Source organism: Xiphias gladius, chromosome 17 (assembly GCF_016859285.1).
Source record: "Xiphias gladius isolate SHS-SW01 ecotype Sanya breed wild chromosome 17, ASM1685928v1, whole genome shotgun sequence".
Lineage (NCBI taxonomy): Eukaryota > Metazoa > Chordata > Actinopteri > Istiophoriformes > Xiphiidae > Xiphias > Xiphias gladius.
In genome coordinates this window covers 2,591,720-2,617,189 of record NC_053416.1, presented here as the reverse complement: position 1 = coordinate 2,617,189, position 25,470 = coordinate 2,591,720, and the positions used below count along the sequence as shown (strand labels likewise).

At 44.8% G+C, this 25,470-nt stretch overlaps 1 protein-coding gene across 2 annotated transcripts in view; it reads left to right on the top strand.

Annotated features, from left to right (window-relative positions):
* Window positions 1-25,470, top strand: part of sgcd (sarcoglycan, delta (dystrophin-associated glycoprotein)) — a 334,653-nt gene that overhangs the window by 129,772 nt on the left and 179,411 nt on the right. For both annotated transcript variants that reach the window (XM_040150168.1, XM_040150169.1), the window contains exon 2: window positions 13,849-13,910. The gene's annotated coding sequence lies outside the window, so the exon portion shown is untranslated. The remainder of the gene's footprint in view (window positions 1-13,848; window positions 13,911-25,470) is intronic.

The window sequence follows — 25,470 nt, the reverse complement described above, 5'->3', positions numbered from 1 at the left end:
GCTCAGTATTGGTGATCTCTAACTTGCTGTGTCGACACTATGTACCTTTTGAGAAAAACAGAGTCCTTAAAATACTTGATTTGCCTGGAGTTGCAGACCAATTTATAGAATAGGTCAACCTATCTACCAAACTGCTCATAGTGTGAATACAGCACCGGCAGTTGTTAGTTCCTTGCTCGACATGTTAAGTTTGTTTATGCACAAGCTTGCTAACGTGTGCGTGTGTGTTTGCACATAGATCGGCGTGTCCCTTGTCAGGAGGGAAGAGTGTTAAACAAATGACTGCCAGCTTGTGGACATTGAGGCCAGGGACCTCTGCTAGCGAGTCGGCCAACAATAAATCTCAAAAATCAATATGACAGGGCCCGGGGTAATCAGTATCAATGATTTTAAACTGGAATAAGTCCCTTGGGGAGAAGGATGATAAAATCCTCCAAGCTCGGAGTCTGAAAAACATCCCGAGGATGAAGGATGGAGAAGGGGAAGAAAAAAGAGGTGGAGGCGAAAAAGAAAGAGAATATTGATGCTTTTTACCCAGAAACCCCTGCAGCAGGGTTAGGTTCTCTGTTTTGCTTTTTGTCATTTGTGCTCTTTTCTGCTTTCACCCTCTTAACTTCCATCATTCATTCCTCTGCGCTCTCTTCTAGTCTTTCCTCCCTATGCAATCTTTACACTCCTACCCGGCTCTTTTTCTATTTTCAACCTGCTGCTTCTTGCCTTTCACACTTGCTCAATCACGCTCTTTGCCGTTCTTTTTCTTTTTCTCTGTCTTTAGCGTATCTGTCTCTGTCATAACTGTTACCCCTGACTCTAAGACCACTTTTATGCTGTTTTACTCTTCCCTAGCCCCCCAGGATTTATTCTGACGCCACCTCCTTCCTCCTCTACCTTCCTTTCCCTTTTATCCATCAAAAACTCCAATTTGACTAAAATGTCTCAGTATCAAATTATGGCACGGATCTGTACAAAGAGAGAGCTGTTTATTTTATTCACCCATGTTGTTGGACCCAAGGGGTTCTCCGGGGATAACGGAAATCGGACATGAGTCAGGACTAAAAAACAATTGTGCACCCTCTGATGCAATGCTTTGGAGAAAAGATATTTAAGTATGATTAAAATAAGTATTTCCAGTGTAATACAGTACATGATATATAATAAATTTAAAGCTGAGGCCTGATAAACCCACTCTGTCCTACCTGCTCGGTACGAAAGAGGAGACAAAAACAGTTAGACACTCTCTGTCGAAGTCAGTGGAGAATTTAGCAGCTGAAGAGCCAGGTATTTCCCTCATAAACTGGTGAAGACCAGACTTTGAAGGAGAGTGAGTACTGGACTTGCATTCACCAGGTGGCCAGAAACAGCACGACTGCCAAATGAAAGCTACGCTCTGGTTCTGATGTATAAATAGGCAACTGCCTGAAAGCACTTTCACCATAACCGATTTAAATAAAAAGAAATCAATTAATGCTGGTTTATGTAAACGGCTTCTACAGCAACTGCCGACCACTAACAACATCTGTGTTAACTGAAAATGACGTCTGAAAACGGCTCACATGAACAGTGTCAGACAGAATAATGAGGAGAAAACCAGGGGTACTTTAGCCTGTATATTGCACTTTGTGACCACTTGTTTGGTCATTTCTTGGTTGGATTTGTTCGCCATCCCTTTGTTCTGCATATGAGACCCACTGTTGGCAGGAAGAACGGGCTGATTCGGGTTTCATGTGAACCAGCTGCAGGTCTCCGGAACATTGGCCTGTGCCCTTTGCTGAAGACAGTAATTTAATCACCCCCCCCCCCCTCCTTGGCGCTAGTCAGAAATATATTGAATGCTACCCTGTCATGCATGAAACATCTGGGGCCCTCTGTGGGTAAATGTCAACAAATAACATTTTATCAGCATTTTAAACATTTATCTGCCCTGGAGTTTCTCTTTGCAGAATTTCCTCCTCCCCCTCCTGCTCAGCTGCAGCTGCCCTGGGTTCCCCCCTGGATGTATTTTAAACCCAGATAACACTCTAATACCCTCACACTCGCTGCAGCCAGAGCTCCACAGGCATTCATTTCAAATAATTTTTTGCCTCTTTTTATTTTTATTTTTTTCCAGCAGATAAATGTTGGCATCCGAAATAACTAGCATTCACAGGAATGCAAACCTCTGAACGCAGAGCAGGCAGGCCTCGTTTTGGCTTCGGTGATACCAGAAGGCGAAGCGAGCTTGGCAAGCCTGGGAGTACCAGCTGCACAGCCTGTTTCACCATCGCTGAATACGCTCAGTTGATAAAACATTAGGAAATGACTGTATTATTTCTGTTTCAGGGCTTGAAAACGCTCTTTAGTGTGTCTTCTGCTCCTTCATTGACATCTTTCCCTCTTGGAGTAAGTTGATTTCAATACAAGTAATCAATAGGGGTGATGTTGATTTACATTCCTCGGGGCTCAACATGAAGTATGCGGGGCTTCTTTTTGATTCAAACCCAGTTTATGACCTTTACTGAATGTCACACTCTTTCCCTGACATCGTTTGCTATTCTGGAATATTAAATCTAGAAACGACATGAAAAAATCTACTTAAAAGTACTGTACATTGAATATTGACACACGTGACAAAATGTTCAGCCAGGCCCCTGGAGGGGCTCTCTGAGGCTGCCGTCATCAGGATTGAAACGGAACGAACCAAGAGACCCCTTATCCTTTTTTAAGGGGCCTTTGGGCCTTGGAAAGTGCGTTCCCGAGATGCCTGGTCAGGGAATTCCACAGTTGGCATCAGCGATATTGCTAAATGGCAGCAAAAGCACAGTGATAGTAGTTAGCACCAACAGTTAGAAGCATCAAAGGTCGGTAGTACAAACACACACGCACACACACACCCTTAAGCATGTGGACTCAGAAAAACGCATATGGACTTCTGTGTATCCAGCACACGTGTATGCTAAACCTAAGTCTAACCTCAACCCTAAAACCAAGGCTTAACCCTCAAACAGCAATTTAAACCTCCGAGGCCCAGCATTCTGACCCCCCCCCCCCACAAGAGCTGTCGGACCCCACCAGGTATTGTGGGCTCCCAGTTTTAGGACCCCGGGAAGCCCACACACAGAGAGTCACAAGGTGAAAACAATACCAGCCACGCTGTCGCAGCTGGTGGTAGCAGTTAGCTGCAGCAAAAGCAGTCAGAGGCACCGACACAGCAGCAGCACCGGCGGTCAACGGTGGCAGCCAGGCGCTGGCGGTAGCAGGAAGTAGCGTCTCCTCACCCGCAGACGTGCAGTACTTTGCTCGAGTACCTGTTGACCTGTTGTCTATCACCGCCACTGAACCCGCGAGGTCCCGAATATTCCTTTCTGTTTAATACTGAACAGATGCTGTCAGACACGTAAATGTCAGGCTAGATCAGATCAGAGCAGAACAGTACATCTTAAAGGTCACAGTGGGAGGACGAGGGTTGTGTCGTCCACCTACACACTGTAATTTTCTCCCAGTGCTATGCGGGGACTGGGACAGGATTGGGACTGTCGAACGGGGAGGGAGCCGCTGCTGCTTTCTTGTGTTAATCTCCTCGGCGGTAGAAATGGAGAAGCTTCTTCATTTCCTCCTCGCTCTCTCTTCCTTCCCACGGCCTCTCTGCTCATCGTTTCATTTCCCGGCCTCCTCCCGTCATCCTTCCAGCCCTCCGCTCGTCGTTTCGCCTTGTCCCTCCATCATATCTCAGTTTTTACGTTCCTTCCCCTCTCTCGGTCTGTCTGTCTCTGCCTGTCACTGTCTATTCGGAGCAGATTAGCAGCCATCGAACTGCCGGCAGATGCTGACTCATGAGCCTATGAGTCAGTGTTTGTGTGTGAGAAGCTTGAAGAGTTTCAAGGTTAATCCTATGGGAAATCTTTGTGTAACCATTGCTGTTGGTCCCCCCCCCCCACCCTTCTAGTCACTATGCTACTGTTGATAACACACACACAGACACACATATACACGGGATCAATGCCGACCCACATTGACCACCCGCCTGTCTGATAAATGTCACCTCCCCGACCTTAGCGGCCAAACGGCATATTGTAACGTGCTGTGTGTGTTTTCCGTTTCAACGATGTGCCGTGAATCTCAGCTACAGTGCGGTCGACTTGCATTCTGCTTAAGACAGGACGCAGTACATCCATTCTGGAAACACCAATAACCTGAAATGAACTGTGCGGTGATGCCGATGATAATCATGGCCGTGTGTCTGTTGAACTTTTGTTGCCTTTTTGACGGAAATTGGCAGAGGATCCCTAAGACAAATATGCAGGTTGTTTTAATTACATATGCACAATATCCTCTGTGCACTAATATTTGGACGTAAAAAGTAGTAAAATACCATCCGGTGTATAATTTGTATTCTGAGTGAAAAATCAGTCATGAGGATCTTGAGATACAACATGGTACAAACTGTGAGGAAAGTAGCCGAGTGGAAGTGACACATCATAGGACGGGATGATGTTCAAAGACGAATTTGGGAACGTCTCACCTCCCTCAATCTCACTGTTTCCTTCAGTTGTGTCTTAGACCTTCTGACTTTAAAAATACAAGGAGACGATACTTGATAACACTTGCATTCGACCCAGTGATTGTCTGACTTCTCCTTCTCCACCAGGCCGAGGTTTCTACGCGCACACGAGTAATGTCGCCATGAAATTTGCTGAACGCATTCATGCTGCCAAGAGGAAGGACCCTTTTTCATTCTGGACACTCGATGACCCTCCCTCTAGCACCTGAGGGATGGACAGATTGCCACATCCGCTGAGCGTAGTCACGTCTGCATGGAGTTAAATCCCTTTTGATTTTATTGAATCTTCCCTCTGTCGCAAACGATAGGACAAATTCAGCATTTTTAGCCCAGTTATTGGTAGGTCAGTATGTTATTGGTATGTCTTGTTTACGAAGAGAAAATTAGTGTTGTGCAGCGTAAAGTGTCGGAAATAATAAAAAATAAAAAAAGTGGAAAATCTACCGGGGAAGATTCTATATTGCGATATTACAGGTCAGTGTAGACGACTGGCAGATGGTTTGACCTCAAGCAATAGAAAAGCCTCAAGACCTTTTGCGGAGTGAATAAGTCAGATGGACTCTATCCCCCACCCATGCAAATACACGCAAACACACATGCAGCTGGTAAAAAAAAAACAAACAAAAAAATCAGTCAAATGTTGACATGTCCTCTTTTTTTAACAGGTACTGTATTTCCATTTCCAGCTAAAGGTCGAGGGAAAACTGAGTTCACGGCTTTTCTCTCGTGTGTCCACTGCATAGAATTCCCTGAGTCCATGCTGCACGGGGTGTGTGTGTGTGTGTGTGTGTGTGTGTGTGTGTGTGTGTGTGTGTGTGTGTGTGTGTGTGTGTGTGTGTGTGATGAGGGGAGGCGAGACAGGTAAAAGCCATGAAAAGGAGCAGTAGAAAATGGAGAGAGGGGGGTAAAATTGTTATGGGAATCCTGTATTTCCATAGTTGCTTTTCAGACACGTAGGCATGTGCAGACAAATGCTCACAAGCGCACTCATCTAAGAATTCGTGCACACACTGTGCGGTCATAAACCCGGGCAGGCCGTCTCTCTACGGAGCTGTAGCGCAGAATTCAGCTTTGATACAGCTGGTAATAAGTCATCAGAGCTGTGAGCGCTGAAGGACCCCCGGAAGGTTTATTATTCCTGTCTTCGCACGCAGGAGCCTCACAGATGGCTCGGGATTTACAAGATCACACACGTGTGCTGTATGTTCCTGTCGTGACTGTGCGGGGGGTGTCATCGGGCTGAAGGGTCCGCGTCCGTTCGGCACTTCACTGTCCCACCGGGGAGATTTGATTTTCAGACGGAATCTCACTTTATGTGTAAACACACAATGCAGAGCAATCATTAAAAAAAGACGATGAAGAAATGGAATATAAGATCATGTAGATTGTTTTATTATACATATCTGTGTGTGTGTGTGTGTGTGTGTGTGTGTGTGTGTGTGTGTGTGTGTGTATTTACGTGAATACACACCATTCAGCCACAACATTAAAAATGTCAACAGGTTTTAATTTTTTACTGCTCGATGTATAAAACATTCCGCCTCCTCAGCTCTTATTTACCACTATTTCTGTCTTTAGCAGGATGATTTCAGGGTCACAGTAAAAATTTAAAAGTGTTTTCTCGATGAAGCAACTCTAAACCTCGCTGTTGCCACGTTGCAGACATTTTGCGCAATACTCCGTTTCAAAAAGATGCATTTGAACGTTTATACCTCCTGATTTCCAAATGTTTTTAGCAGGTTGTTAGCTTTTACACCCCCCGCAGGATAATTGTCAGTCCGGCTCACACGCTGTGTGAGCTCTTGTTCCAGCACGACACCAAAATAAAATAAAAGCCAAACTCAGTTGAAAGAATTATATAAAGGATGATAAACCTCTAAGATAATGAACATAATGCTAACATATCTATCCAATATTGTGGTCATTAAGAGGCTGTAAGTGTGGGAGGGAAATGGTTGTTGATACCTCACCCACTGTTCCTCCACTCCTTTTGAACTAATTAGAAAATACTGGTGAATGCCTGCCAGATGTGGAGGCATGAGGCTGCGTGTACGCGTGTCTCTGTACTCCTGCCTTGGTGAGCGCCTAAGCTGTCAGCGTGACGCCAAATGAGTGACGACACTTCTGTAAGTAAGCTGCGTGGAGTGAGGCAGGACCGCGGAAATGAAGTAGTCAGATCAAGGTCCCCGTAAGGACATAGCGAGGGTGTGTGTGTGTGTGTGTGTGTGTGTGAGCGAGCGTGCAGTCAGTGTCGGGTTCATTGCCAGAGGTTCGCCTCTCGACTAATTAGCAGGTAGGCGGTGCAGATGGCGAAACTGCCAGCGCAGGATGAGCTGATGGCCATTAACGTGACTTCTGCCTCCACTTTAATCTTCCTTAGCTGGAGAGAGACGGATAGAGAGAGAGAGAGACTGAAGTCTGTGGAGCCGAAATGATTGAGTGAGTGGGAGAGAAAGAAATAAAGGTGTAGACGGAGAAAACAGATGGAGAAGAGATGGAGTAACAAGGATGGAGATCTGAGCAAAGGCACGGTGAGGGAGGACGGAAGCAAAGTGGAAAATAAAATGGACATGGAAACCAGATAGAATGAGGATAGCTCAAAACAGAGGGTGAAAGGAAATCAGGGCAGAGCTGAGAGAAAAGTAAACGTGGCTACTTATTGGCACTTAGCAGTTTAACACAACCACCAACAGTACGTTTTCCATTTCCTTCCTAATCTCTCCCCCTTCCCTCCTCCTTTCCTTTCCGTCCTTTCCATTCTTTTCCGCCTCCTTCACCCTTCTTTCCTTCTCTTTCTCCTTCCAGACGCAGATTTCATTCCTGCTGGAGGTAAATCTTTCGACAGCCACAAACATCTGAGACAGAATGGAGTGTAATCAAGTGTATAATACACGCAGTCAGGGTTAAGTATTCTCAAGTATTCATTAGTTTATGTACCCTTTATGCCTCTTCCAGTAATTAATAAAGTCAGTCAACGTTAAAATGAAAAATAAATATAATCTTCTGGTGTTGAGGGTGAGGCCATGAACCGTCCTACAACCCGCCTCAGTGTTGCGATCCTCATTTCTGAATTTCAGTTCTGCTTTGCCAGAGGGAAAAGAAACTGCAAAGTCTAAATATCTAAAGGAAAAAAAAAAATGACACCCAGGTCTTTGCTCGGTGCCTTTTCCCATCTCCGATATCAGGTGTCCTTTCATGTGCGTGCGGCAGACATGATCGCCTCTCCCTCTCCCCTTGACAAGCTCGGAGCGTGTTGGTTCAGTGCAGCGTGATTGGTTTGCGGTAGCTCATTTCTCAGCCGGGCTCTTGCAGGATATTTGCAGTGTTCAGAGTTTGAGTCCTTTTGAGCCCTGTGCGCCGTCAGCCGCCGCCTCTGCAGGCTGCCCAGGAAATTGAAGCCTTCATTCTCCCCAAAGAGCTGGGTCTTTACTTTTTTTTGGTTAAACAATCACCTGTCAGTTAGAATCACATCCTCCCCTGCAGACGCAGAGCCTCCCGCTGGGAACATTTTCTCTTTTAGCTTGTTAGGTTTGCAGGTTTGTTTCTGGTAGGCAGTTGTTTGTCTCTAATGCGAGTCTGAGGATTTGCGGATGTTTTCCACTCGGCTGCTTGGGTTCCCTGACCCTTACTTGACATTCAGCCAGCAGCACGTCCTTACTGACAGCTACAAACATGCAGACACAAGCGCCTCACTTTTTTCCGAGGGCTATTTAGATGACTAGAAAATTGCAATTAGAGAGTGTCCTGTTTAAAGAACCAAACTAGAGTGGCACTCAGTACAGCGCATGCCTCTGCGAAGATCAAACATCGACCCGCCCCATCTCTCAATGTTAAGGAAGGTGATAAAGAATTCCTGGATCCGCCCCTTTAACCGGATCCGCACCAAAATTAAATGGGTCCTTCCCTGGCCCGTGCCGCGGCCCTCCACCAAGTATGGCGCAAATCGGTTCAGTGCTTTTTTTTTTTGTAATCAAACAAACCTCCACGGCAGAGGTGACGGTCAGAAGACAAAACACAAACTGCTCATTTGCAGACTCACCCAGGTATAACCTGTTTGGCAGAACCCAGCCGAGCCATGGAATTTTAGCAATACACAGGATCCGGTGCAGTTTAAGCTGCTATTTTAATCTACAAATACAGTAAAACTCGCTGTGGATACTAGAGGAGAGTGGGTACAGCGTGTCACCGAGGTTTTAAAGTAGCCGTCTCTCAGCGATATTATCTGATTGAATTTAATAGAAGCTTTAACAGGGTGTCCTGGCGAAGCAGAACCACACTTCAAAAAATAGTTTCAAACATTTTTCAGATGCAGAGCTACTTTCAAGGCTGCAAAAAGGTTTGGACAAGCAGTAATAGCTATTCCACAGTTTTGAAAAGAAAAATTCAATTATAATGATCTATTTAGCCTAGCTTGAGATGCGAGTTTTAGACAGGCAGACAACTTTTCACCAACTCCCGGTGCTGGGCAGGAAGCGTACCACCGGTATATCAGGGCTTTTTCTGTGCAAACGGCGGCCTGCTGTGGCCTGGAAGCAAAGTCGGCGGGATCAGAGTATCAGGTTTCTTAAAACACGACGATGAACTGAGAGAGTCAGCTAATGAGTCAGAATCAGTTGATACAAATAACAGCACATTTCGCACAGTCATTGTATCCATTGTTAATACAAAACAGCATTGATTAGTGCGGTCTAAAACTCTGCGGCGCGTAAGTTTAACTCAGTGGAAGGAGGGCGAGTTTTGCGTCAGTGCTTTTGTGGTTGAGGGATGCATGTGTTTCTCCAAGTGCTACCCAACATTTTCAGAGATCTGTTTGCTCCCGTTCGCTTGACGGAGACAGAGGATTAGAGTATGAAAAACCTGCATCGGTCGCGTTCTTCTGGATCACACTGAGAACGCACACAGCCACGGTCCAGCCCTTGTGTTGTGAATGGGCACAAATATATGCAAACGGAACAGGGCACATGACCTGCAGTCAGCGGCTTTTACCGAATATTCAGAACACTTGAGGAGATGATCAGCCTCCTAAAGGTATAATGATAAGTGAGTCTAGCTTTTGCATCTGCTTTCTCTTTTAGTGTATTGCAGTAATTATCAGTCTCCACAAGTGCAACAGGCCATTAAAAAATGAAGGGCGTTAAGGTCAAAGGCTGCATAGCATAGCAACTTCTGATGCCCCTAGCCGACGCCGAGCATGCCGTAGAGATGGGAGAACAAATGATGCGACAACATCGTGGAAAAAAAAACGTTTATTTGAATATTCTCGAAATAAGTTAAAGTCTGTGTTGTCTGCGTATCCTTAATCTGATATATTTTATTCCTCCGCCTCTCCATGTGTGTATTACTGTGTGGATTCATTCGCTGCTGAAAATAGTCCCAAACAAACGCAGTTAACTCCTGTTTGAGTAACGTTTGCTAAAAACTACAGTGCCCAGCTGTTTTTAAATGACTTAACCTTTCTGTTTTTTGGTAATGAGACAGTCTATGAACTGTTTTTTATTTTTTTTATTTTTAAATGTACATCTTCAGTCTCTGCCTCATTACTGGAACTGGTGCAGGGGATAGAAAGTACTGAGAGCTGCGCCAACAAACATGACGGTTGAGGTCAAATCATGGGATTCGTTGACAGATGTCAAATATGTGGTATATTGCCATCGACTCGATTACTCTCCAACCAAGCACCAGATGTGTCTTGCCAGCGAGTATCAGCCTGCTGAACAAGCATTCTATCTCATGCTGTTTTGACGTTTTTGCATATGTGTTGCCTTTTCCATGCTGTGTCCTCTGTTCGGGTTTCGGTTCTGTTGTTGTACGCCAAGGTCTGCATCACAAGGTAAATGTCCTCCGGGGGATGATGATAAACTGACGATCGCTGAATAAAGAAGCGAATAGGCAGATTATATTAGGAAGCACCGCGGGACGATTTCTTGTGTTGCATGATGCTAGAATTAGGCGCTTTGCACTCACACACACATAATAGCGACAAACACGTTACGATGGATTTATGTTGCAGTCATCTGAAGGCGGTGATAGTTTTCCCTCTGATCTGATGCAGCAGACGGCCATTGAATGTCATTCTGAGAATTACTGTGGCATCTCTCTGCCTTCCTCCCCTCTCCTGCTGTGACTTTACTTTGCTTATTTGAATTTCTTTCCGTGGAAGAAGTGAAAATACAGTCCTGTTCCGAAGGCCACGGGGCCCGCGTGCCGACAGCGGCCTATAAAATGTGCCACGTCGGCGCCCGCCCTCGCAGCAGCCGCTCAACACTGCGCGGCGACCCAAAGAGCGACGGACAGCACTAGCGCGCTTATAGCGACTCAGAGGGGGCAGCCGGCTCAGGGAAACTTCACTCGGACAGAGTATGCAGGTTTTAATTTCAGCCCTCAGCAGATCAGCGCCACCCTTCATTAACCTGCCCCAGCCTGCTCATTAATCCACATTCCCGCTCTAATTGGGCGGCGGTGTGTGTAATGCGTGCTGCATTCTTGTGCTCTCCACGCAGAGTAGAAGAGAAATGATTAAGAAGAGCGACATCGGCAGTCGGTCTCTGTCAGCGGGACGGCCGCAGGCCACATGTGGGGAACGAATACCGTTTTCTGAGAAGATGAAAATCTAATTACATTAAGGAAGCGGGCGCTCCCTCGTTGCATCACGAGCGTGAAAAGCAAGGATGTGCTCAGACGGTGGCTGAAGTGGCCCCAGCTCTCATGCCTCCTTGGACTGAGGTGCCAAATGTGGCAGATCTTGTTGTTGTTGCCGTGGCAACTGCTGCCGTCGCTCCAGCGACTGTGAGAAAGTTCCCGTTCAACGAGCAGGGACATCGCTGAACGGAGGAAGGGGACCGGAGCCCAAGTTCTTTTGACCTGTGAGTCACTCTGCAGTTGTTAGATGTTTGCCGTACACAAAGGTTAAGTGCATAAGTCTTGTTCTGAAATTTGATCTCATTCTGAATTAATTGGAGCAGAGGGCACGTTCTACGTTGGCGGTGTTGCGTTGAATACCTCGGCGCGCACAGCAGCTACACTGTGGTAGACTCATTGTTGCGGCGACGGACACCAGGCATTTTTTTGATGGTGGGACATGTTGTAACTTATAACAAAGTGGGAAATGATGAACATTTGAGTACAATAATTGTGAAAGTCTTTGCTTTTGCCCTTTTTCATCTGTACAAAGGTTAAATCCAGTTTATCTGAAGTCTGCACTCTTCAGTGACTTACGATACATGTAGACACATTTGCTAATAACACAGGGAGACTGTCGCAAACACTCAAAAGGTCTTGGATTCCAAGCGTTTATATTGACCTGCCAATAAGTAAAAGCTGCTGATTCGTCCATATTTTTAAAGCTCCGTTTGCTGTGCGACTCCACTCTGCTGAACAGCTAATTCCTTAAATAGTATTCCTATTCCCAGACTTCGAGGGGGGAATCATTAAAGACTGAATCAAGGTGTGTCACCAGTGTCAATAACAGCTCTGCATACACCGACACTGGATTTGCTGATGCTGAATGTTTTGGCAGAACTTGAGCTTCACCACAACTTGTCTCCAGCCTGCTCTAGACAGCACTGTGTGATGCCTTTATTAACACTTTTAGACATAGAGCTGAACGTATTGTACCTAAGAATGGTCCCTATCACCTGCATTTATGCAAAGCATTGACAGGTGCCAGTGATGAAGTGAGTCTGTTAGAGGACTGCCCCAGTGAAAAAACTATGAAAACGCAGAGTCGGGAAAAAGTACAGAACACCCATTTAAGCTACTAGTAAACTTATTACAGACAAGACATGAAGGCCACTAATTTGAGGTCGGTAGCGTTACACCCCGATCAGCTCGACTGGTCTCGTGGTTCTGTGTAGGGTCTGGACGGTTAAGGTAAGGGTGGGGACCGTGGTCGGGGCTAGACCCTGCGGGAGGCCTGAGTCTGGTCTACGGTTGCTGCTCATGAAAGTTTTGACGTGATGACCGTCCTGAGTGTATCTGGATTTTTAGCAAATCAGCACATTCTCTCATCAGGATTGCCACATCTGGAAATTAAGCAGGATTTAAACAGAAAAAAACAAAACAAAACCCGACCTCCAACATTTCAGCGAGACCATTTTTTTTCCTGGCGTTTACGTGTACAAACCTTTGTTTTCGGTTCTGTTCTGTTGTTCTGTGCTGTGAATGCAAATTTGCATCTGAAACTTTTCTACATTTCTACAACTTTGCGTTGTGCTCGTGAATCTGCGCTAATATTATAAACCTGCATCGGTTTCAACAAGATATTGATTCGACTGATCCTCTTTTGGCACCTGTCACATTTGTGAGGCTACCCTGCGTCGTCCGCCAGCTCTCAGTTGGCGTTATGACAGACGGGTTCATCGCGGTGGCTGCGTTTGTATTGACATTTATTTTGAACCCTCGGAAGAATCACTTGATGTAATTCTGTTTTTACTTCGGGCTGACAGAGTTGTCCGTGAAGTTTCAGAAGTTGTGAAAACGTCGCAGTGGACACTCAGTGGTTGAAAATATTTGAGCTGCGTTTATTGTCTGATGACATAGTAGGCTGTTGACTCCGAACGTTACTGCTGGGACTATTTTCAGACTCTCAGCATTACAGCATATTTAGATTCCTCTTGCTCTGGATATGGAAGAATGCCTCATCCAGCTTCGGAAGAAAATCAGTCAACGGAGAACCGGACTGTTCCGTTATTTTCGGAAAGGTGTTAACGTATGCCTCCTAAACGGTTACAATCTGCTTTAAGTTTTAGGGGGGCGTCACTTTAGCGTCTCTCATTTTGTTACCATGAGCTTCTTTTCCTCCGTCCTGTACATCAGAAGCGACGAAACGACCATCGACGAGACCGTGCCAGGTCAAGTAAGGGGCGCAGCGCTTAATTCGTGGCTTCTTAGTAAAGACGGCAACATCAACACAGGAGCGACGGGACTTTTTGAAAAACTATTTAGTCGCCGGATGCAACGCTGCTAAACGACTAAACCGCGGTGACTGAACATGAAAACACAAGAAAAGTCCTCACAGCACAACTTTAGCTGAACAGCCGGGCTCAGAGAGTTGAACCGATCTCCCGGGCTCCGTGAAACTTCATTTGCGAAGGATTTTTGAGGAATTTTGCTGATCCGGTCCCCTCGGTCCTGCCTCTCCTCTCTTTGTAATGAAAGCGATGACTGTAGGAGATCCGCGCACTGATCCCCCATCAGCACTCTCTAATTGGACAAACTTGGGAAATAATAACATAGGCCTGGGAGGAGATGATCAGCTTAGAGGCGGCCCATCCCTCGCATGCTGACCGTATCCTTCTACCTCCTCATTTCAGGTGATTAGAGAAATCCCCCGGACCCTGTCAGAGACTCCGAATCAGCACACTCATACACTGAGGTAAGTGTGTGTGTTTCAGTCCGTAATATGTGCATGCGCGAGGCCTGGTGTGTGTGTTGTTTCCTGTAGTGCATGTCTGCTTGAGTGTAATAGCACAGTGTCGTGCCAGTACTCAGATCTTTAACCTAAGAAAAAGCGTGAAGGTGATAATTTAAACATTATTCTCTCCTGCATTTAAACGTTCACTTCAGGGAAAATTCCCGTTTCGGTCAGTGTACACTCACATTTCTGTTCCCTTGTCTCTGCTGGTCCCGATAACGTTTGGAAAACGTCGCCTTAACAGGACAAAACTGTGAATTCGTCGGGGACAGTTTTCGGCGGCGGATTGATACAAGTTTGGTGCTTTAGTGAGTGTTTCTGGCAGCAGGACGGTGGGTGTGGGACAGACCGGAAGATAACTACAGTCTGTGTGTTTATGGTAATGAAGGGACGTGTCACCCAGCAACAGAGTGACTCACTGATGTGTTTTTAACAGTCACTGAACCACAGTGGAGCTCTGAGGCACGGGGGAATAAGATATGTCAGGCTTTAGCTACAAACACAACAATTAGTGGGATCAATTCGGTGTTTATTTTGGGCGTTTCATATAAGGAAATCATCCCCGACGTTATCCTTTTAACAGAAGTTCGTCTCAAACACTTTCAGCCTGACAAAAAGTAATCAGAGAAAGTAGTCGCCAGGAAAAAAATCCCCATTTTTGTGAGCTGCAGCCGCATTTGGTGTGTTTGATCCAAACAGGTGGATGAATTCCTCGATAGTCTTACTGTATTGTTGAAATAAATAACCCACAGCTGGAGTCTCGTAATCGTGGCAGTTGATGAAGAGTGCTTTGTGTGTATCTAATAACTATATTTTTGGAACCTTCCTCGCACATTTGCTGTTTTTGATGGATACAGACAAGCCAAAGCTCCACACTAACATTTACAAACTGGCGCGAATACCCAGGCTGACAAATGCCAGACTATCGCTCGAAGTACAGAAGAAGTGTTACAGAATAGTATCCAATAACTATAGCTGTGAGATAAACGTACCCAGGGAAAAAGTCATTTTTCTTCTCTGAAGCATATCGAAATAGAAATATTATGTAACATAAAATGTAGCTACACAAAGTCTAACTAAGTGAAGTGGAGCAGAAAAGCACAGGTGCCTCTCCTGAATTCAGGCCTACACAGCATCTGCTTCAGAGTGTGATGGGAGCCGCTTCCTGTTGGCTCTGTTTTTAGTGGTGTGAATAAATACAAAGGCACGGAGCAGTCAGTTTTATTCCGGCACATGCTGTCATGTTACCGGAGCGTTTAGTAATGATTTCACAGGTGTTTCCTAAAGCGAGAAAACAGAAAACGGCTTTTTAAAATCACATAGAAGCGCACCGAGAGGCTACGCCAGGAACAATAACAAACTCTGTCTTGTTACTAGACTTGTCGACTCCTACACGTTTGGCCCACTTTGCTGCCAACAGAATGTGAAATAAAAAAGAATGACTTCAACAGGGAGGAGAGGTTTGTGGTAGCGAGCATGTCAGCTGCAGTGCGCAGCCCCTCACCATTCGTAGCAGCACCTCGGCGTGTTAATTTGTTTGGTTGCTTATCTGCACTCCTGCTGTAAGAACTGAAGGGGAAGGAGGCTGGGTAGATTATTTTCAGTCTGAAGACAAAGACAAGGGTCAGGTTTGGGTCATCCGAGCCCGTAGTTCATCCGGGGATTAGTTCTCTGGGCTGAGGAGAGTGTGAATGTAGAGAGCAGAGGTCGCCTCTGAGTTCATACATCACCCATGAGGAGAGAGAACAATAACCGACCCAAGGGTTCGCTGCGTCACACAGAGTATCGCGTGGTAACTTGGCCAGTAGCAGTGAATGTAAATGCAGAATCACGCTCAAACCGACTCAACTTCTGCATTTTGTGTGTTTTATTTTGTTCATTTTCCCGCGACTTTCAAAAATACTTGTTTTTCCTGTTGCAAGAAGACACCGATCACCATATTTTACAGTAAACAAAGGTCCTCTTGTGGTGAGAACAGCCCAGAAAGTGCTTGAAAGGGAAGAGGAAAAAAAACAGCAGAAAAGACAAAACAGCTCCTAAATATGCCAGGTTAGTAAAAAATAATGAGCCTTTAATGATGATGAGCCTTAAATAATGAGCCTTTTCATTAAAACAGAAGTGGTAGAAAAGACCTGAAAATGAGCCACTGCATGGTCCAAAAGTTGTCTTGTACAAACAGGTTTTAATAGATTGTTAGGTTCATTAATGGGTTACCTGGAATCGAGGCATAGCAAGCCTGAGCCGCAGTTCCAAGCGTTATACGGCTGGTGCAGCAGTCAACGAAAGCCTGAAACGGCCTTAAATCATTCCTGCTTTCAGCGCTGTCAGAACAGATCAGTTTGACTGGTCTGTTCCTCTACCGCCACATTGAGGGTGTTTTACCCCGACATAACAAAACCAGACTGTCCGAACATGGAAAAACAAAAAAAAACAAAAAAAACACCCGGCATCAGTTACGACGACCTAAGTGCAGGGTTTTCTGTACCTTTATCAGACTTAGGTGCAGCGCTTAAGCATTTTTGCTAAAGAAAAAGTAAACAGAATGGACGGAAAAAGCTGAGCTGCGGGTTCTCTGCCGCTTTGGAGAGAGAGGACACCGAATCGGCCTTGATAGAAGACAATATTTTTTCTGAAACTTCTGAGATTACCGGTCTAACTATGGTCTTTTACAGAGGGCTGCATTATGGGTTAATTTGTAGCCTAATTATGCTGCTAGGCTAGTGAGTGTTTTCGAGTCCGTCTATGGTGAGTTCTTTAGAGTTAATCAACTCTATCAGTTATCACTTCTGATCAGTTAATCATCAAGTGTTCGGTTAGTCCAGTTTAACCTGCGGGACTTTCTGCAGGCTGCCGCGACACGGTCTGCTGCCACAGAGGGAATGAATTCACGACGAGTGAAAACGAGAGTCCTCATATCCGCTGCAGTAAAGATGTCGACATAAAGACGAGAACATGATTCTCCCCAGGGACGTAAATATTGACAAGTCACTCCTACACTTAATATTCACCTTGCACGTCTGTGTTTTTAAGAGTGTGCTCGTGCCCTGGAGCATCCATGTTTCCATCTGTTTTGTTTTTTTTCTAGCTTTATTCTTCCAATAAGCTGACTGAGAACTCTTTGTGTTTTCCAGCAAGAACCTGCTTCATATTCCACACTTTTCTCAAAAGCCATTGACAGTCAACGTATTTTTTTTTTTTTTAACACTTTGGGATTGAGTGCTCTGCTCAGAGTCACCTAAAAAATTTTTTTTTGAGGGATGGATCACTATTACTTGTGACTGTCTTGTGTTAGCATGCTAACGGCTCGGAAGAAAGGTGGAGTAAATGGGGACGGGAGAGAGGGTTGGAGAGAGAGAAAATAGAAAAATAAATTGGAGGAGTCACATTTTTGTGGCAGGTGTAAGAGACAGGGCGAGAAAAACTGTTGCGAGGGAATCTGGCAAAAAGAAAAGAGAGGGGAAAAAGAGAAGACGCTAACTGACAGATTGTGTGTCTGCCTGAGGTCACTGATTACCAGACGTTGCATTAAGAAACACACTTTGGAGCAACGATTGCACCATGGAACAGGAGCTGCCAGAAATCTTCTGCATGAGCTGCAGTTTGATGCATCAAATTTTTATCCCCTCACTACCTGAAGTAAACGAGTTCTCGGGATGTTTCGTGACATTCCTTCCACCTGGATATCCCTTAAAACCCAGAATGAAATGGAGGAGCACACACCCATGGCAGGGTTTCCATCAGTATATTTTTATCGGAGGAGCTCGGGGCCAAATTCATGGTCAAATACAAAGAAAGCACCGATTTTTCCAAATGTCAGACAGCAAAAAAATCACAAATCAGCCGCCAGGTGAGTTCCTGGGTCAAAATTTTAAAAAAGAAAGTAATTTTATTCAGTTTTTTTTCCCCTAAAACTGATGCAGAATTTAAGAGGACTTCAGACTTAGTGTGGGACTTCCATAAGGTTGGAAGGCCCACAAGACACAGGGTTAAAAAAGCACCAGTCAAAGTCGAAGAGGCAGACGCTGAGATGTCCTGACTTTTAGTTCCAAAAAAACCTACAATTTCCCCGATGAAACGCAAAGTCAACACCACCAGTTTGTTATGAGGGCTTAATAAAGAAAATGTAGTCTCCCAGCTTAAACTGAAATACCTGGCTAGAGGCAAGTAATTCAGTCTGACTTGACAAATCTCCCCCAGAGCCACTGTTACAGACTGCATCCCATTCATCATCGCTAGTAAATTGACATGTAAAATGGGTGGAATGTTATTTCATGGTTTTTTGTTTGTCTGATGCCCCTGATGAAGGTTTAAGACCAGATAATCGGTTGTTAAATGAAGTTGGTTTCAATACTTCAAGTAGGGGAAGTCGTGCGAGAGCCCCCACCCCTTTCACACAAGTTTCGATTTTCGACCATTACATCATGACGTCAGAACACGGATGAGAATATTTTGGCAGAATATACTGTATATGTGACACGATGCGAATCAAGGGACGTGTTCCACGAGTCCAAAAGCTGGGACCTGATCCAAAACCAACCTGAAACAGATGTTCATAATGATTTTTTTAAAACATAAGCCGGATCTGAAAAGGTACCCAAGGACGGTGAGACCTGGTCTGAAAGAGACCTGAGCATAGACCTGGCACAGAATGTAGCTGGCCCCCGACAGACCGAAATAGAGAGAAAAAAAAAAAAAAAAAGGCTATAAAAACAGGTGGCAAAATGGCTTCACAGGGAAAGAAGAGGCTGGAGAGACAGTGAGGTGAAGTAAACAGAGTCTTTAAGGCGTAAAGCACCTGAGTATGTGATAAAAAGACCCACTTGTTCACTGTTAGACGACAGTGCCATTTGGTTGCCCTCCCCAGGGGGATAAGAAAAAACAGTTCAGCCAAAGTTATAAGAAAGAGCAGCTAGTTGAGAGATGCTACAGTTTAGCTTCATGAAAGCCCAATTTTGTTTTTGAAAGTATAATGTTCAAGAAAGACTGAACAGTGATTTTACAGCATGATAGATTGCAGGGGAAAGGAGGAGCGAGGGATGAAAAGATGGGAGTTGGAGGGGAAAGGCTGACAAGCGAAGAAATGCATAAGAGTGAAGTGGGGAGATAAGTAAAGCAGGAGGCTGAAAGAGGGAGAGGACTGATGAATGGTGGTGGAGAGAAAAAAGAGATTAAAATGTGTAGAGGAGGAGAAGCAGAGGTGTGCAGGCAGAGGAGGATAAAGTGGAGAGGGGCATATGATGACCTGGCAGGTCTCCAAAGGCTCCCGGCTGCGATCCAGCTGCTTCTGAAGGCCGCTTCGTAAAGCCCGTTAGCGGTGCCAACAATACAGGACGGAAAGCAGAGTGGCTGACAACAAGGGGGAGAACAGGAGAGAGTGAAAAATGAAATATGGAGAGAGAAGAGAGAGAGAGAGTGCAGTGCAAAAAGAGATGATCAGCCAGGACACAGGGGGATGCAAGGAAATGCAACAGAGGGGAACAAAAAATGAGACACACTGCTGCCACTCCAGTGACAAAAACCTTCGTTCTGCTGGTTCAGTCGGGGAACGCTCAACTTGGAGGGAAGGACGTCATCAGGTTGAAGGTTCCCCGATACCTCTGATGTTCGTGTAAAACAGTTGAACTGGGTAATAATTACTTGAATCCCCAGTGTCTGGACGCAATGGTTTGAAGTCCAGACTGTACAGTTTACAGTCACTTCTTAATTCAGCAAAGTGTGACCTGAAGTTTGTGCTGAAGCTCGCTCGTTGAAAAGAACCGTCGCCTCTTCGCGACAGGACAAAGATAGAAAAAAAAAAAAAAAGAGAGAAATCAGGTACCGGGAGAAGAAAGTGATTTCCCATGAGCTAAAAATGATCAGGAGGACTCTTATCTTCTCCAGGATATGGCGAGTCATCTGTGCTGGAGTTTTGACTTTACAGCTGGAATATTCTCTGGGGATTCGAATCAACAATTCCCCAGGTAACAGTTATTCTTGTGGTACTTGAGGCACAGGTCGGGAACGTTCCGGTCGGGGCATCATTTACCGATAAGGATTTACAAGGGGTTTTCTAAGCTTGATTCTAGCAACACTTTTTAAAATATTTTTCGGTATATTCCAAAGCAGCAGAGACCCAGAGCTCATACACGTCGGATCGGAGAGTGTCAGGGTCACAGTCCAAATAGTGCTGCAAAGGTTGATGGATTAATTTGAAGTAACTTGGCAATTTCACTGTTTGTATCCCTTCTTCATGTCAAAATACAATGAATTCTACATTAACCAATGTATGAATAAGAGGCGTAATGTTTGTGAACAGCCAGAGCTTGCCTACTTACCTACCCAGATTTATATGATACATGTAACTGAATGTCAATGTTAATCCGGAACAGGAGCAGCGTCAACAAATTATGTAACTGTCATCATCAAAATACCATCTCTGACCTCCGTCCCAGTAGAAATTCCCCATCAACTAAGAAAAATACCTACAATTGATCTTGTGGACATGGGAATGGTGACTAATCACAACATTTGCACATATTATCCATCATTGTAAAATGTACTGTAAGTCTAAGGTGGCCATGTATAATGTACATAGCAACCATGTTTCCTAGAAATTACGCTTACATACAACTAAGCTGCAACAGCAAACATGTTTTGTAGGAAACGTAATCGTAATCGTACAAGCAAACAACTGTCACACCAGAGACCCCAGGGTTCACAACCGCAGTCCACTTCGGTTAAGGTTCGGCGAAAGACGGTGGTTTTGGTTAAACGTAGATGAACACTCTGAGTCCGAAGTCGCTGTGAACGTTTTCCGTATCAAACCAGACCAGGATCTTTCCCCGAACCTGAACCAGGAGCTGTGAGAGTCTAAACAGAACAATAAACCAGTCCAATAACGCTGGAGTTGCTACAAGTGGATGTTGCGCTGCAAGATCGTATATTTTGGCAGAAAACAAATGAGTTGTCAGTGAACATTTTACTGAGATGTTCAGGGTCAGTGGACAAATATGTAAATTTAGAGCATTTCCTCGTTGCGTTAATAGAAAGCCTTTTGTACAAAACGTATTTGCTGTTGCAGTTTGGCATATAAACGTCCTTTCTCGGAGAAGGGTTGGGCATAGACATGTGTACACACGTAGTCCGTGCATGAACAACCCACTGTATTTATATAACCAACTTATTACAATGCCCATACAATAATTATTCCAGCAGTCTTTGCTCTACCACGAACCCTGTCGTAAACCCGTTTACAGTTTAAAGAAACAGTTTGACCTGTGGGGACATGTTTGATTTTACTTTATTGAAGACCGTCCTAAAAGAAAAGCTCACCTCCATCACTGTCGTTGTCCTCCACACGATGTCCTGCGTGGTTACGCAAATTGCATCTTGTGCGGGAAAGGCGGACTCTGCCGGTACCAGTGAAAACCACATCGTAGCGAGGTATTAGCAGGATGCAGACACTTCGAACGGCTAATTCTGAAAAACGCCGACCATAAATACTATCAAATCTAAAGAGTTAGAACTTAAAATAGATGTTCAGATGTATTTCTCAGTTATCTAGTCGTGCAGGTGATGCGGTTGGGTGCCAAACACCCGTTAATCTGTGATATTTCTGAAGGTCACGCTTTGTGGGCCAAGCTTTTCAGAAACACGCTGTTAATGTAAAAGGAAAGGGCAGGATGTATTCGAGATCATCTTCGGCTGAAAATGCTTTTGAGAAAAGGATACTTGTCCTCTCAGCCGCGCTTTCACATTCTTCTTTCCTTTCTCTACTGTGTCTGGAAAGCAAAAGCGTTTTTTTTTTTTTTTTTAAGAATAACCAACAAATCCTCTCTGCTCAGCTCCGGCTTGACTAAGGACCAACACAGGAGTGAAAGTAAAGCCTGTCGGTTTTTTAAAACGTTCCCTGTCACTTCCCACGGAATAATGGTTGCAGGAAATGTCCTCCCGTGAGGCCTTATGATAATAGGCCCATATGTGGCGGCCACGTCGACGGTAATTCAACGCTGCACAAGACTTGTGAGGTCGCCCTGTGGAGTACAGTGACCTCCAGACATGAGTGCAATGACACAGCAGGATTTTCACAGAGTGGAGAGCACCGTCGGGGGACGAAGGGGAGAGGGGGCAGATTAGTTAACAATTTCACCTTTCCCACAAGGCGCCGGCTCATCGCCTTGCTCCTTTTGTCACTAGATTAGAGAATTTACGGTAAACGCAGTGGGAGGTTAGCGAGGGATTTACCACACAGCACTTTCAACCAGCCTCGGTGACCATCTTTAATTCTTGTCTGTGGTCTGTCACCGTCTGAAATATGCAAAGAACTGGCAGGAGAGGGAGGGAGGAGAAGGTAAGAGAGACGAGAGAGGAGACAGGGGAGATTAGAAGGGGAGGGTGGAAAAGGACAGAGAGAAACTGACAGAGAGATAAAAAGGGAGCTGAAAAAGATAGAGACGAGCACAGAGATGAGGAGGGAGGGGGGGAGGGCGAGGAGGGAAAGCAAATCAGAGAAGGGGGGGGAGAGGAAGAGATCAGAGAGAGGTGGGAGGGGACAGGTGAGGAAAACAGGAGGGGAGGGAGGAAAAGGCAAGGAGGCGAGGAGGGAGGGGGTTGAAGGAGAGGAAAGGGAGAGCTGGTAGGAGGGAGGTGAGAACTAAAGAGGAGAGAAATCGTTCAATGAAATAAGGAACGTTTACTTTAACCAATTCAATTCTGAAAATCCAGATTTCAGTGAACTAAATGACACCTCAACATTAAAAATAGTCCTAGGAGAAGGAGGCGGAGTTAAGGTTATCTTGCTGCCCAGCATATATCACCACGCCACAACCTCAGGGACAGTGAATGACCCGGAGACACACACACACACACACACACACACGCACACGTGTGATCTTGCTGTTTGTCACGTCCCATCGGTGAAACTGAGACAATAACACGACAACCAAAAACGCTGAAGGAGTCAGAGTAGAAGTGAAAATTAAGGCTATTTATTTTTAATTCATCTCAAACACAAATCAAACAAGTTTCTCAAAACAGGGGGGAGGATGGGACAAGGATGTTGTGCCAAACAAAATGAAATCAATAAAACAGAACTAGGCCTAACTAATCCCTACCTCTGAAAGCAAACAGAAACAAAAGGCCTAACTTGTTTATCCACTAAAAAGAACTTCACCGAAACGAATGCAGAAGATGGCCCCAACCAATAATCCTAGTGTCTCGAGAAAAGAGTCAACCTCGTGTGTGCAAAAATATAGCGGGTTCCCAAGCTTACCTAACACTCCACAAGCACTTTGCCCCTGCCTGGCACGGAACAGTGTTGTTTTAGTGTTCGTTTCGCTGTTATTGTGTACTTGGCTAAATTATGTTTTGATGCTTTGGCAACATTGTTTTTGATGCTTTCATGCCAATAAAGAACCTTTGACTTCGATTCGTCTGATGAAAACAGGGAGTGAAAGAGTCAAGAGGGAAGAAACGATGACAGGTAGGGTAAAAAAGAGAGGAAAAAAGTGAGTATGAGGCCGAGCTTTGAAAGACGCGTTCAGACGAACGGAAGGAAAGATGAGAGGGAGGTGAGTTTTGATGGTGACAGATGACAGCAAAGGAGCACAGGATGAAGCTGAGCAAAAATAGGTGACGAGAGCACCAATAGACGTTAGCAGGGAGTCCAAAAAAAAAGAAACTATGACCGGCTTCAAGCTTAAAAGATAAATGAGTATATAATTGATCACACTGCATGAAGGCTTTTGGAGTCCTTTTATCTCCACATTTCATCAAGCAGCCAATCAATAGTCAAAAGCTGGACCAGCATCTGCATCATTACTTCTGTCCTCTTTGGGTGCCTTCACATCAAAAGAGAGAAGTGGCCCGAGAGTTTTGAGAATCTGGGTTGGAAACAGATACCACTGGTATAACTTTGAGCAAGAATCCTTCCCGGAATCGCCAGAGAAGAATGTCGAAATAGCATGATTTTGTAAAAAAAACAAAACAGATTACATTCAGCGACAACAGTTTTGAACGTCGCATGTTAAATGTTAACAGACTGTCGAGACCAACTGACCCCGATTGGAATGACTTGTCCAAATCATTCCACTAATTAATCCAAATCATAACTGGCCCAACAATCATAACCAAGTCTGCCTCTTAAACTGCTCAGAGGTTAAATGAATAGTTGGACATTTTGGGAAATGTGTTTGTTTCCATTCTTGATGAGCTTTAGATGAGAAGATCAGTACTACTCTCATATCTGTATGCTAAATATGAAGCTACTTCCAAAGGCTGGTTAACTTAGCTTAACACCGGAGACAGTGGGTACAACGCGTTAAGTTGAAACACTTCCTGAGCTTCAGAGGTGGCGGTAAGTGGATTTTGCTAGCCAGGCTAGCTGTTTCCCCGTTTCCAGTCTCTGTGCTAAGCTAAGCTCACCGTCCGCTGACTTCAGATGCGTACATACCGTACAGTCGTGGAAGTGTTATCGCTCTTCTCATGTAACTTGGAAGAAAAGCAAATCAGGCCAACTTCCCAAAATGTCAAACCATTGCTGGACAGAACCTCGCTATGAATTTGTGGGTTTGTACGCAGCTGACGCAGTGTGAAATTTTCTCAGCAAGACTAAATTCTGGAGAACATCGACGGAGAATCCAAGCCTGACCAACTATGTACCTTTACAAGGATGACATGACTCTCATCGCCTCTCATGAACTCAAAGTAAAACTTAGATTTAATACAACTTGAGTTTTATTTACTAAGGATCAGCTATTGCTTTGTCGGTTACAATGACCTTGTACTCACCAAAGTGTTGATATTTGGGAAGCCGATGACATCACTAAAAGTACATCCAACTGTAATAGGTCCAAGATGTAATGGACAAACAGTACGTTCGAGATCCGTTCAGTTGCTGAGTCATACTTCATTTTGTAGATGATTCTGTTGGAGCAGCTGCATTTTCTCATTTTGAAAAGCCAAAGCAAAGAGCAGTGACAGCCCAGCAAGTTTGTACGCTTGTCCAGTCATATGTAGGAAGTTTTTGTGTTAGGGTATAAACAATGCTTCTGAAAAAGCATAGTTTATCATTTGTCTTACATTATTCTATACCGGCCATTCTCGGATCACACTGAGACGAAGGGTATTATAATTGTTCATTTAATTTCAGCATTTGCAATACCTTTAGCAACCACTGTAAAGCTCATTTGATATGACATTTCAACCTCTAATTTCTCAATAGCAGCATATCAGATGTGTTAATGTGTCTGGGTGTGATGCTATAAAACGGTGAGGTGCTCAGTCAGGAAAGACAGCGCCATAGTGCTGCTGGGTGCCAAACCGTTGGCATAGCAACCTGATTGTCTTCAACCATGTCTTGATCCCTAGAGACAGAACAAAGAGTGGGGATCTCAGAGGACTTTGATGCAGAGTGAGTCAGGAGTTGCCCAAAAAATCTAAATAAACCTGGTAGAAGTAGAACTCCTTTTATATGAAGCATGCAGGGTGTGATCGGAATGACTACAGACTTCAACGCTTAATTATAGTCAATTATGTTTAAAAA